The 14,095-nt window shown below is 34.5% G+C and overlaps 1 long non-coding RNA gene across 1 annotated transcript; it reads left to right on the top strand.

The window, feature by feature from the left end:
- Positions 1-43: 43 nt before the first annotated feature.
- Positions 44-9,755, top strand: LOC130012845 (uncharacterized). Its single transcript, XR_008788089.1, has 2 exons — positions 44-437; positions 9,170-9,755. It is a non-coding gene; the product is annotated as an uncharacterized LOC130012845 (long non-coding RNA).
- Positions 9,756-14,095: the final 4,340 nt, after the last annotated feature.

Below are 14,095 nucleotides of genomic sequence, written 5' to 3'. Positions count from 1 at the left end.
AGTCCATAAACTTTTAGCAACAACCACGCTCCATTAGCTTGAACGCCTGACAATTACTAGCAATAATTTCGTTATATTTCATTCCCTGTCAACTCTCCAATAACATCATTTAAATCAGACGACCTCGGATCTTTTCAGGCGCTAATAAAAAAATGTCGTTAGTGGCTGTCCGACTCCACAAATGATCATATTCTCATTTAGGCCTAATATCTAACACTCGCGCTCTGAATTTTTAGCAAGACCAGACGTGAGTTAACACGGCAGACGTACTATTCTAGATTCCGATTCTAACTCAGGAATTGACTTTAAGATAAGAAGAATGTTAAGAGGAAATTGGATGAACGCTGAAGAATCTTGGGAATATTTTAGATTGTTGAATATTTTAGGCACGCCGTGATTAGCCTACTACCATTATGATACAGTAGTAATGGACGCCGGTGAGTAAGTTTCCTTCGCGATAATTATTTTAGCTGCATAAATTACGCAAATGATAACAACAAAATATGGAACGTTCAGACTGAAAGCAACAATTATTAATGAACATAGATCAGAGAGGGAGAGAGAGAGGGAGAGGGGGGGGGTACGAGAGAGAGGGAGAGAGATTTGTATGGCCGATTTTTTTTTTTGCTTTCTCTTTACGTCAGGCATGGTTGCCTTTTAGGATTGTTCGTTGTTCAAAAGTTTTCACGAAAGAGTTAACTGATAAATGATTAGTGGTATTCGAAATAACAACGTTAACGTTTGGAGAGGTAGCTATTTGGTTGGCTTTAAACAATTGCCACTGTGGCTTGCCAATTTTTCGTGGTTATTTTTCTGGATAAAAAATTTGTTTCAGGTTAAGAAAGACTCCTCGAGTTTCGTTGAATCGATCAAGCTTCAAAGAAGCAGCCGACTTATTGTGACTGGTGTTGGTTGGCGCTAGGACTTGTAACAGATGACGCCCAATAGACATCAAAGACGTTCACGGGTGAAACACATTCAAAGATTCAATTTGTTTTTCCAATACTCGTCCAACCCCCTTTATGCAATGTAATAGGATTCAACGGTCAAGGTGTTAATTTTTTAGCCCCACGTTCCTTTCATCCACGCGCCGTTTTTCCGACTGACCACTTGATCGCCATCGTCCATTGTTCGGTCGATTGAGCACGGACAATACGACAAATTGATTGTTGTTATCCATCCCTAAAGGCTGGGATAAACACATTCGCCTTTTTATTCAATCATTGTCTAAATGTATACTTTAACCCGACCCGACCTTTTAATCGGGATCAAGTGGCTCTTTTGTAGGCAGATTGCAAAGAAAAATATATCAATCTGGTTAGACTTACATACGCCTAGGGTAAAAAATACACACTTCAGACCGGTACTTCACTAGTAAGTACTAATAAACCTTAGAGAAAACGTACACATCTCATTATTACAAATATTGGACCTAAATATTAAAAAAATGGTGGCTTGTGAGAAATATAATAATGGCTGGCTGTGGGAACTTCTTGGGCTGCCTTTATATCTTGATTTTCCATTTCCATTCGTATCATTTGCGCAAGGTATCAACAACGTAGGAATATCGCTGTTATTTTTGGGATGAACGGCAAATTTCTAATAATAGTTTCTTAAAATAATTTTTTCTGAAGAATTTGTGGAGTATTTATAGTGAAAAGACGGTATCTTAATTTGACAAATGTCTTCATAATGGTATTTTGGTCCTGTAAAATAAGCTGAACAACCTCTGAGAGACCGATTCTCTGCTATTTGGTCTTCAAGACAAAACGCACAAGTGGCAGACAAGTAGTATTTGCGAAAAAGAAAAGTTACTTCTAGCATGAGGTTTTTACAAATTTATAATGAGGTACAAATGCGTACAGTTTGTTCTTGTTTTACAGAGTCATTAGGATCTTCAATTATTAATGTTTAGCATTGATAAAAAGCAGAGAATCCTTTTTTTTAAAATGATTAGTTGAAATATATGTTGTCATATTTTTGCGTGAATCACTCCATGCCCCGTCTAGATTTTGGCACATAAAAGGTTAATACAGTAGTTTGGTGGTTGGTAGGGGAAGGAGTGGGGTTTAACAGTACTTCGGTAATTTTGAGACTAGCACACATTCTTTCATTGGTCACATATACAATGCTTGGGAGACTGTCAAAGGTTCTTTTACGTATTCTGATGGACCTGTTTTTGGCCCATCCCACCCAACTAGGCAATACTTTACTTGTCAGATCCGAGAATGGGTAATCGGACTTGAAAAATTTCAAGATTCTTCTCGACCCACGACGGGACTCGAACCTGGAATAATCTGAACGAGAGTCCAGTCCACAGTTATCTAAAGCCATTTTTTCTGATTCTCTACTACCCCATCTGGCACCAGATTTAATTTCTCCTTATATGTTTTGAAGCTTCTTTGTCATATACAAATTTAATAGTTTAAAAGCACAAAAAAAATGATGTTCCTGATCTTTGAAAGATAGCGAATCCATGAGATATAACACGTGATACTGAAAGAATTGTCAAACTTTTATGATGAAGCATGCAATAATAGATCCCATATTTCCTATCCCTCATTTTAAATCTATATACCCCCTGCCCATCTTCCATTTTGTTTGGTGACGTAACACATGTTTTTTTACAAATTGTCACTAATCTATATAATTGTGAAAATGCATGCGGGTGTCGTTTAGATGAATACGAACCGTATAATTCATTTTTAAATTTGGAGTTCAATTATACAATATTTTGATGCTTATCGTTCTTACATTTGTACAAAAAAAAAAAACACCACAAACAAAGAATTTTTATTCAATGATTACTGTATGAATATTCGTCTATTATTTGACTATAATCTCCGCGATCAATCATATCGTGATATCGCTGCGAAATGTTTTAATTTGTCAACAATTTTTGCATAACACTCGCGATATTCATCTTTGTGCAACACCTTAGATTTAATTATTTCATTAAATCATTATATACTGAACATTTACAAAATGCGTTATTGAATTATCTAAAGTAGATAATATTTTTCTCCACATGTATGCCCATATTTATCGCCAACAAATCACACAGTCGCCTTCGGTGTTTAAACAATACAAAATGTATTTAACACTGTGAACTGTTGGGCATTTATTACGATTCTTTATCAAAATTCCATGAAATTGAACAATTAGCTTTTTTCACCAATGCGCCATCTTGAAGCTAAAATTCAGCTGTCCAAATTTAATTAAAATTTAATCTTATAGCTTCATTGATTTATAATATGAATGTATTATTTCCTGCCTGCATGTATGTTTCTTTCTGATTCAGATTCAGAACATATACTTAATTTCGAGTTGTCAAAATCAGGTCTAGAAACTTTATTTACTGTTAGTTTTCAAATCAGATTTAGAAACTCTGTTGGTGAATTTACAGATTAGAATTAGAAATTTTATATACTGTCTAGTTGACAAATTAGATTAGAAACCGTGTTTTCTGTCGAGTTTCAGATCCAGAAACTTTATTTACTGTCGAGTTTACTCTTAATAACATAAGCTCTATTGGTCTTTCTTTGGACATATCAATAATCTTAAATTAATCCGAATTCCCATATTTGAAGGAAAATGTCAGACATGGTGGAAAATGGACATTCAGAATCTATATTTACTGCCATGTTTACAAATCTATCATTGAGTCCACTGGCGTGATTCCGATTCCACGGTTGTACATGACAAGGAGTAGGCTTGCCTATCCAACCTCGTGGGTCCCCCCCCCCCTTCCAGGTTTCCTACCACTGCTAAATACCCCTACGCGCAAGCGAATTATTGAAATAAATTGAACCATATGTTTAGTCCGGAATGCGGAATGACCCAGTTTGTGTCGAGCGGACGTTACCCCCCCCCCCCCCCCCTCTCTCTCTATTTACTGTCGACTTTCAGATTCAGTAAGTTTATTTACTATCGAGTTTACAACAAATAACATAAGCTCTGTCGACATTTTCTTTCGACATAACGACGAATCTTTCTCTACTAAGCTTTAGATTAAGCGGAATTCACAATATTTGAAAGAACAGGTAAATGATATTGGGAAATGGACATTCAGCAATTTGGTTTAAGAAAATTTTCAAAAAAACAAAAGATAAGAGTGTTTTCATCGGCGCCTAAAATAATTTTTTCATACATTTTTTTAAAATCTTTCTCTACTAAGCTATAAATTAGCGGAATTCACAATCTTTGAAGACAAAAACATCAACCATAGTGGAAAATGGACATTCAACATAAAATTTCCAAGAACAAAAGATGACATTTTTTAAAAATCTTTAGACATTTGGGTTTCTAATTAAAAGTACCTCGTATATGATCACACAATCAAAATGTTTTGTTAAATTGTAATAAAATTATGGATTGTATAGCATCTCTTCAAAAGACGTGTCCCATGGGTACCATCTTGGCACCTCCACACCCTCTGTGTTTGTTGATTAAGGAAATCACTATGCTTAATGTTGTAACATCTTTTGCCAATATGGCCGCATAATTATTACCGAGGTGTGAACCAGTTCTATCATAAAACCATTATTGTTTTATAGTCTTAATTTCTTGTAGCTGTTGTAGAATAGTAATGATTATTTCTCTTTTGTTTTGCTGAAATAATATTTTTGTTGGATTATAACTGTTTTTATATCCGGTTCGTTATTTGGATGAAATCATTTGGAATGTGTAAACATTGCCACCCGTTTATACAAACTATTCATTTTTTGCCATAATTCAATAGATAATAATGGTATTATCCGCGTTCATTAATATGCAACGATTAAATTAAGTGGTAATTTGTTTTTGAAAATTGATAGTAAGCTATCGTATCCGGAATATATTTCATTCCTGTAGGATATGGGATAGGAGAACTTGTTTCAAATTGTGATGTTTATAACAATATGTTTGGAAAGGAATATTCTAACTTTTTGAAACCTGTGTCTAACACTTTTGATATTTGAATTTAAGATTGAATGTTAAGCTGGTTGGGTGTCTTATTCCTATTAAAGAACTTAGAGTTGAAGAAAGCTAATTGTTTATATTTATGTCTTAAGCTATAAGTTTTAAACTATCTTTAATATCTGCCTAATATTCAGAAAGAAGGCACTTCGCACTTTCTTTTAGCCCTTCTGCTAATCACAGTGTTATTTGCAAGTGAAGACATTAATAAAGATACCAGAATTTCGCACCAACTTTTAATCCTAAAGTAGTTTTGAACTCTTGATAATACTGCATAATACACAATGTATTTACCAAATAGTAATGGACACAGAACAGTACATAAATTAGATTTCAAATTTAGATAAATACTGCGATATACATAAACTATTTACTAAAGTAGTATTGAAATCTTGATAAACACAGAACAATACATAATGCATTTACAAAAGATGTTGTTTATTGAAACTACAGACTTGTCCTTCATCGGATAAATGGGATGATAAATTAATACATATTCCATGCAGGTAATGACCATTCCATCAGGCACACCTTCCATCATCACCAATGATCTTCTATTTACTATAAATGTATCCACACCCGCCATGTTTGTTTATTAGGCTTTTGTTTGACCATAAAAATAAAACGGACATTAACAGATAATTGCATTTAGTGAGGTGCATCTGGTTAAAGTGTGTGAGTAGCCATGTATTAAAGGCAAGAGGAGAACATAATTGGCGGCAATAAATCAGCGGTAATCAGCCTCAAATCACGGGACCAAAGATCAAATCTCGCGAGATCACGTCACTCAATGCTTGAAATGTCGTCTGTTTGCCAGTGAGCGAAAGGAGCCGATTTAATGTTTTCGCAAAATGGGTTCTTATCTCTGGGGTTTGAATAGGTAAATTATTTATGTTAGGTAAACTACAGGTAGTGGACTTAACCCATGCAGGACCTCGTGAGATACACATCTAAATTATCATGCCATAAATTATGGGCGAATTATCGCCATTATTTTATAATGAAAAGCTGATATAGACATATAACGCCCCCTGGGTCATGTTTAAAAAGGTGTAAATAACATACATATATGAATTCTATTGCTACATATATTCCCAAAATCATAAAAAGACAATATAACATAGATCTCCACGCCCTCCCCATTAATTATATTATCCGGTCTAATCGGGGCTATAATGTTTTGTATGCATACTTCACCTGGCATTGATGTTGATAATTTTTACTTGTAATAAAGACAAATAGTCGGATTAAAATATGTATTCTTTATAAGAAAATTAATTACATAAGAATATAATAAAGTTGTCATTTTAGGGAAATGAATTTATACTATTGTATCACCTAATCCTAGTGATCGATCTAAGAAAAAAATTGAATAGTAATAAATTAATAAATATTATCAATAAAATCTATAAGATTATGTATTGATGAATATCGTCATAAATCAGAGTAATTTATTTTATTTACTGTAAGTTCTTATATAAGCAGTAGTTTATCATCAACCTATAGGTGATCACTATCCTAACAGTTAAATGCACAGTAAAAGTGTCAATACAAGAATTACTGTGTATAATACTATTTGCCCCTAGGGGGCGTTACTGTAAGCTGGGGATCCCCTCTCGCTTCTTCCTTCTATTAGTTTTAAGATTTACAACATCTCCTCTTTCATTTGCCGCGAGCTTTCGTTCTCCGTCTACGACACTCCTGGGTAGGATTTGGGGATGTCCATCTTATAGTCAATAAAATATTTAAGTGAGAATCTCTCAATAAAATTTCCCCGATTTGTTTTAAAGAGAAGATCAATACAACTTCTGAACTAACATCACTAATGCTTTCGTCACAATTTTGTGCAGATATGTTTTAATTGATTTTCTCCTCGTTTCTATAAATGCTATTTATTTTTGAAAACATATTACAACAATATTATAAATTGCAATAAAAAGCATTTCTATGACAACAAATATATGCATTTCTATGACAACAAACATTAACAATTCTTTTTCGAAAATAAAAATTCCATTTTCATAACAGTCTAAAAACGATAAGAAAATTACAAATAAGTTAATGTTAATACAGATTATTTGTTTTAAGTTAGAATTCCTACTATGAATATGGTAAATGCATTTTTGAAACTTTTTTTTATGCAAGTGACTTCAGGTGATGAGTTTTAGAATAATATGCCAATGACCTGGACTTTAACTATAATTAATGACCCAGTTTTATTATTACATAAATGGCGTTTCAAATCTTTTGTGTGAATTATTTGGAATTCAAAGAAATGCACATTTATTATTTTCCTTTTTTATTCTTTAAAAAACATAATTGCTTCCACAGCTTTCAATATTATAATGTAAAATGTGACAACCTTAGAAGTTTTCAAATTTAAATGGAAAAAATAAATAATGTCTTAATTTAATGATTTAAATTCGTTGAGTTTTTGAAAACGCGCCGGATTTATTTGACTTTCGTTGTTAGAATTGAATACACAATCTAAAGAAATTAGCTTATAAATTTCTTCTCTTTTAATGCTCATGCAAATTAGACGTTTTCGACAATAGGTGACAGGCATATCAATTGGGTGAATTCTAATTTCTCCAACATAATATTTTCACGTTTTAGGAGTAACGCCTTCTTTCTGAACACCAGTTGTTCGCCCCCTGCGTTACACGTGCAAGGAGTCATGCTCCAATAGCCCTGGCCTAGAAAACTGGATATCCTCCAACTCAGAAAACACATTTCCGCCTCAATTGAAATATTTAAAGCTTTTTATTTATTTATTCTTTGCCGTACCAACAATATGTTAATGCATGTTTTATCAATTATCTGTTATTTATGGTACCGCTTGGCTTTTTTTGGTATGCTTTTCGTAAATCGATCCAAATTTTGTAAAGGTAATAGAACTAAGAAGAGAAAAATATGATTATAAATATTAATCACATTAATTTAAGATGCACCTTAGCTTTTTTTTAGGAAAAAGGTACAACTTCCATATGTATGAAAAGAACCGATAACATTTAATGTTTATTTTATTTAAGAAATACAAATCAACAATAATTTATATAGAAAATAAACGTAAAAAAATATTAAAAATTACAAAAAGTTAGCAAAGGGATCAGAGAATAAAATGAACCAAATTTAATACCATAACATCTGATAATTTTGTTTAAAATGTTTTTTTCTAAAATAAACAAAATGTAGATTTATTTAAAGTAAAATTTAATGTTTACAATCCAGATGTGAATTGTATAAATTAGCCATATTTTCTCACACTAATGTCTCAAAGCTTCCCTAACTCTTAAAGTTAACGTATCGAAGACGAAACTCGAGAAGTGATCGCAGCGTGGTACACCCCTGATACTGACACTGTTAAAAATAGCGTGCCGAGTTCACACCGCTACTTAAATTGAATTTGATTCCGTGTTATGGCATATTTCTGCCAACTGCTCTTCGTCCATTGGTCGATTTGCCTTCTTGATAACAATATGACGTCTTTCATTCAAACTCATTAGCTAAAGAAACAGTTTAATCTCAATATTTGCAAACTCAATTCGGAGAGATGTAGAAAATTAGCAAGTCGCATCACTCGCCAGTCAATATTTAAACGATACTGATAGCCGAAGCTTGCCGACTGACACTAACATACAAGAAGAGTAATATTGTAAGGCGATCGCTGTTTGTTCGTTAAAGCTCTGTGATATGATTGACGAATGAGTTTTCTATCGCTGGCCTCTTGTTGTGCAGATGTGAATACCACAAAAAAGAAAATGTTAATTCGTTAGTCGTTGCTATTATCTTGTTTTGTCAGTAGAAATTACCTAGTATTTTCACCCTATTTTCGTTCTTGATTAGTTTTTATTTGTACAAAATTTGACAATTTGCTTGCATATCAGAGTTTCTGTTATTGGTTGTTTTTCGAGTAAACAAGTAAATTTGTTTAGCCATGTTTATCCATGCAGATGAGTCACTGTATCTCGCTGTACACATTGCTTGGTTTTCGTTTCGCTTCAGATTTCACGGTTTGACGTTAGCGTAAAGAAAACTGACCTTCGAGGTCGCGAGATGTCAGAAAACGTTTGTGATGAAAACAAAATGTCTACAATCCTTTCAACAAGATTTCTAATCGCAGCTTCAGTTATTGCAAGCACGAAATTCTCTCAAAAGCTATTTCCTTCTGCTACAAATCATGCAGATGTTTTTCCTTTCTATTTTTCAGGCAGAGAGAAGACATTTTTCGTTCCGTGTTGACGACTAGACAGACTCCGTATTTTTGAATAAACCATGCAGGATTACAAGATGATGGTTCAGACCAGAGACAGCTGAAATGAACAGCTGTATACGACTAAATCAGCCTTACAAACAATATTCTGTCGGGTTTTTCTGCTTCAAATTCCGGGGCGGGATTCGACCCGATAGGGAACAATGGACGACAAAGGGGGATTTAGGGGCCATTGAGAAAGGAACATGTGTGTCGTTTAGTAACCAGGACGAGGGGGAGAATTGAATTGATGGAATGAAAAATGTTTTGAAAGACCTAAAATGGGACTGACAACATCTTTTGTAGTTTGAATGAAGGGAAAGCGAATTTTTCCTAACAGCAAATAAGCATCTTTGGTCACAAATATTTTTTTTAGATATCTAAATATGCTTTTAAAAAAGCCCCAAAGTTTCCATTAAAACAAACATTGAGTTTTGTAATTCCGTTTATCGTTATCAACTGCCGATCTCGACGTATTTTTGCTGTTATTGTATTGTATTTTCATTGGTTCTTTCCTGCTACTCAAAGATTGCACGCATAGATATTAATATTTTTGTTATTTTTTATTCCTTTACATAAATATACTATCCAATGTAAAAAGAACCCCGTTTCTATCTCCCGGCAAAAAGCATAGCCATCTAGTTCTGAAAATCAACCGCTGTGACGTAAACAAAAACAATAATTCCCCAAAATAAAACGACATCATGTATGCATTTTTATAAATAAAAAGCATGAGATCTGCCTGTTAAGGGGCGGGACAGAGCCGTGGTAATAGATCGGCCATGGAACCTTGGGATTTTCAGGCCTGGTTTCCACTTCTCAGATTGGTCACTTAACGTGTTGCCGAGTAGTTCGGATGAAACGAATATACGAGGTCTATCGATGTACACTTTGGCGTGCACGTAAAAGAACCCTCGACAGTTAGAATTTGACACAAATTTGGCGGAACGCCACTGTTCGGACCAAATTCTTCTTTCGCCGATTATACACGTGACCATAGACAAACCAAGTTAGTCTCACACACATAATTGTGTTGACGAGCCCTCAAACCCCATTGCATCTCCGATGTTTTACACCACTGAACTTAGTACATGATCTCGGTTAAACACGTGAGATTACACAATAATTTCACGGACCAATGCGGTGACTGCTTTGAGTCACATGATACCTACTTCCATGTCGTTGACCAATTGCGTAATCCGTTGTGTAAATGAAACGAAGCGCGAAAGCAAGAAGTGGGTTTTTGACAAGAAGATTGGATTAGAACTGAAGAAGCGTGAATAGGTGAAAACAAGAGACCAGCTTTGTTATTGTTTGGATCTCGTTTGAAGTGAAGCGAAGAGTTTGTTAACCGTTTTTCCACGTATAATAACACTTAACTGGGTGACTTTAGCCCTCTTAACCACAAAACCTGTTAAAGAAATAAGAGATTAGAATCTATGTGCGTAGGGATTTCAGTCCAGTTAGTTTCAATCTCTGTTAATTTTAGCCAATAGATGTTATGTCTAGACCTGAACTGGACATTTAACGAACCGCAGATGCTCGAAATGTATCACACAACCTGACCTCTGCAGAAAAGAGGTCAAAGGTGAAAACATATCTGCAAATTCTACAATTCTTGTATTTATGTTAATAATTATTGAAAATAGAACTAATTTTCAAATGAAAATTGTTGAAGGCTGTCTGCAAATCCAAAGAGTATTTTATTTATGCTAATAGTTATTGACAAATTAAACTGACTTTCAATATCAAAATTGTTGAAGATTGCCTGCACAATGGGATAGGATCTATCATAGACATAGGTGATTCATTTGATAGGTATAAACACAACATCCCACGCTAATGTTACATCAATGCAAAAAAAAAGAAGAAGCAAGCTAGTCTTGAGTTTCCAAGGAGCAATAAATCTAGTTAACGCCTGCCAGACGAATGCCATGAATCAAAACTGATTGATTTTATAGACTTTAATCACAATTGAATGGAGAGAGTTAATCGTTATACAATGATCTTAAATTTTCCTTAAAGTATATTTTTCTCATCCCCACCCTCCAAAACATTGTGGCTATTGATTTGGAAAATTTAATGTTAGGCACTCTATTTAAAATACAGATGCTCTTTTCATTGAAAATATTTAAATTTGAGTTTCTTTTAATTTGAAATTTATTGTTTAGGTAAATAAAAAATTAAAATATTGAAAATAGACCGTGTCAAAGAATGAATGTTTAATTTGTGAAATTTAAATATTCGATTCAAGTCACATACGTCGCCATTTAAAGAAAGCGGTAATTTATTCCATATTTTCGTCATGGTCGATTTTAATATGACGTAATCAATCAAATTATTCCTTTGTGTTGTAGATTTTTAACGTGTATACGTTAATGGTTCTTCAATAACCATGCCTGAAATTCTCTACTTCACCCAGATTTATTAATGAATAAGCAAAATTATTGACACAGGACATGACACACTTTTTGGCGTCATATTTTTAGTTTGTCAGTACTGCAGAGTTCAAAATTGCAGTTAATTCATAAGCAATATTTTCAGGTGTAAATGAAACGAAATAGGGTTTTAACGTCCTACTTTTCTGCACCAAATGGGCTAAGGAAGATGGGCATACGCCATACAATGTGCTATCAAGGAAATTTCCCAAACAGTGGCCTTTCCGTCTACTCTTTGTAAAGGGTTCTTTTACGTGAATTGAAATGGGGTTTAACGTCCTACTGTTTTGCTCCGAACTGGGCTAATGAAGACGGACATACGCCATACAGTGTGCTATGAGGGAAATTTTGCCCGGACAGCGGCGCTACGGCCTACTCTTATATCGAATTCCAACTATCAAGAGGTATTTTACGTGCACTCCAATGTGTACACGGGACCTCGGTTTTTCGTCCCATCCGAACGACTAGACATCCGTTTTTGTCAGCCCCTTCGTCCTGTATCACTGACAAGAGAGAACCACGCCGGAAAATCTGGATGAACTTTCTCGGTCAATGCGGGGATCGAACACCCGACCTCCAGGCTGTTCTTTTACGTATACACAGGATCTCAGTGTCTCGGCACATCCTAACGAGTAGATGATGTTCTGTGCCAGACTCTCCGTCTTAAACAACTGGCAAGGGGAAGATGCTAAGCAACCCTGATACCTTCTAGTCAACCAGCTTCTTACTCACTGAGCCACCTTGATCCCCATCTTACTTTGCGTTACTGATACAAGACGGTCGTTCGAAATGAAACAATTGTTAGCTATAAGAAGTGATCTGTGTAATGCACAGGGCAAGGAATGGTTGGTCTTTCTAGATCACCTGCTTTCACTAACAAATTTGTATTGTCTTTTTATATTCTACATATATTTTCATAAAGATATTTAGAAAGACCAACTGATACCATTTCTGTTTTATTTGGAAATGTTAAATTGTTACCCTTATTTGTTATTACGATGTTGTCGGTTCTGAATCCTACCTCAGCCAGGTTTTGTGAATGGCCCGGAGTATGCCTACGTATTTTACGTAGTCCTTGTGCGTTGTCTATTATCTTTAAACACGTCCCACGCCTTCTTCTTCTATAACGCGGTTGTGCTATTAAGAATCAGACAGGAGAATCCTAAAGGACTAACTAAAACAATCCTTTCCAGAATGGCAGAGTTTGGTTAAATGCAAAGAGTCGCATAACCTCAACAGAAATTCGTACACGTAAAGAGGGAATCTCATATACATGTTTCGTCAATTCCTTTAACCTAGTCTCATATTTGTTTATATGTAGCAGGGACAGAAACAACTCAAAATGAGCAATTTCGACATTTTTGACACGCGATTGATTGGAGTAATCAACACTGTTGCATATTTTGTCTTTTAGTCCATGCCCCCATGCTAGTGTGGTTTTCTTTATCTTTATTTAGCCGAAAAGATAACGAAAAGTGTATACGAGAAGGCAGATAAGTTAGCTTACTCCTCAAAAGTAACAATCGAAAATGTGTGACATTTCATCATCATTACTCTCAAGATTAAAAAAGCGTATGTTAATCTAAAAATATCCCAGGTAACGTGTCCACAAAACAACAATTCAAATTAGTTAATCACAGAACAAGCTGCCACTGTCGTCGGCACCCAGTCAGAATGCGGGTATTTGTTTTTCACTGAGAAATGGAATTAAAGATCACCTCAACTGGAGTTAAATGTATTCTTATTATAAGATCACGGACTCAAAAAGATCATTCGACCAAATGCAATCATTGATAATTTTATTGATGCTTTATTTATATAGAATAAATATATTTAACTGTATTCATTATTGTCTATGGACCTAAAATGATTGCATAAAAGAAAGTATTAATGGACAATGGCAGTGTGTCAGGGTTACCTATTGTCCCCATAATAATTTACATACAACACTAATAGAACGGATGATAACAAATATGATACAAATCACATACATAATATATGGCGGAATATGATTGGGGCAGTGGCTTTCACGTGACTGTAAGCATGAATCATTATGCAAATTAGGTTAATTGTTTGTAATGTTGGTCATAGTTTCGTAAAAAGACACGTGTTCAAGTAACAAAAGGTGGCTAGTCGATCAATGTTATGGACAAAGTATCCTAACACATGTTACCTCATAACCATATCTATCTTATATAGACCCTTAGTCATTTCTCGTAGAGAATAGGCGTCAATTTCTGCATGACACCATTTATTTCCAGCAATACAATATTTAAACAAATTGATTTGAACAAGTATTGTGAAAAGACGACAACTGCCACCAAACACTTATGTTTAAATCTTTATAAAAATACGCTTTATTGGCATTTCAGTCGCAATATTGTTAGAAAGTATAAATCCAGTGTAACGCTTTGCATAGTGGTATAACAATATTTCTTTAAATGTC

Source organism: Patella vulgata, chromosome 5, assembly GCF_932274485.2.
Source record: "Patella vulgata chromosome 5, xgPatVulg1.2, whole genome shotgun sequence".
In the NCBI taxonomy this organism is placed as follows: Eukaryota; Metazoa; Mollusca; class Gastropoda; family Patellidae; genus Patella; species Patella vulgata.
The sequence above is the reverse complement of the archived record's forward strand: the minus strand, read 5'-3'. Positions and strand labels throughout refer to the sequence as shown.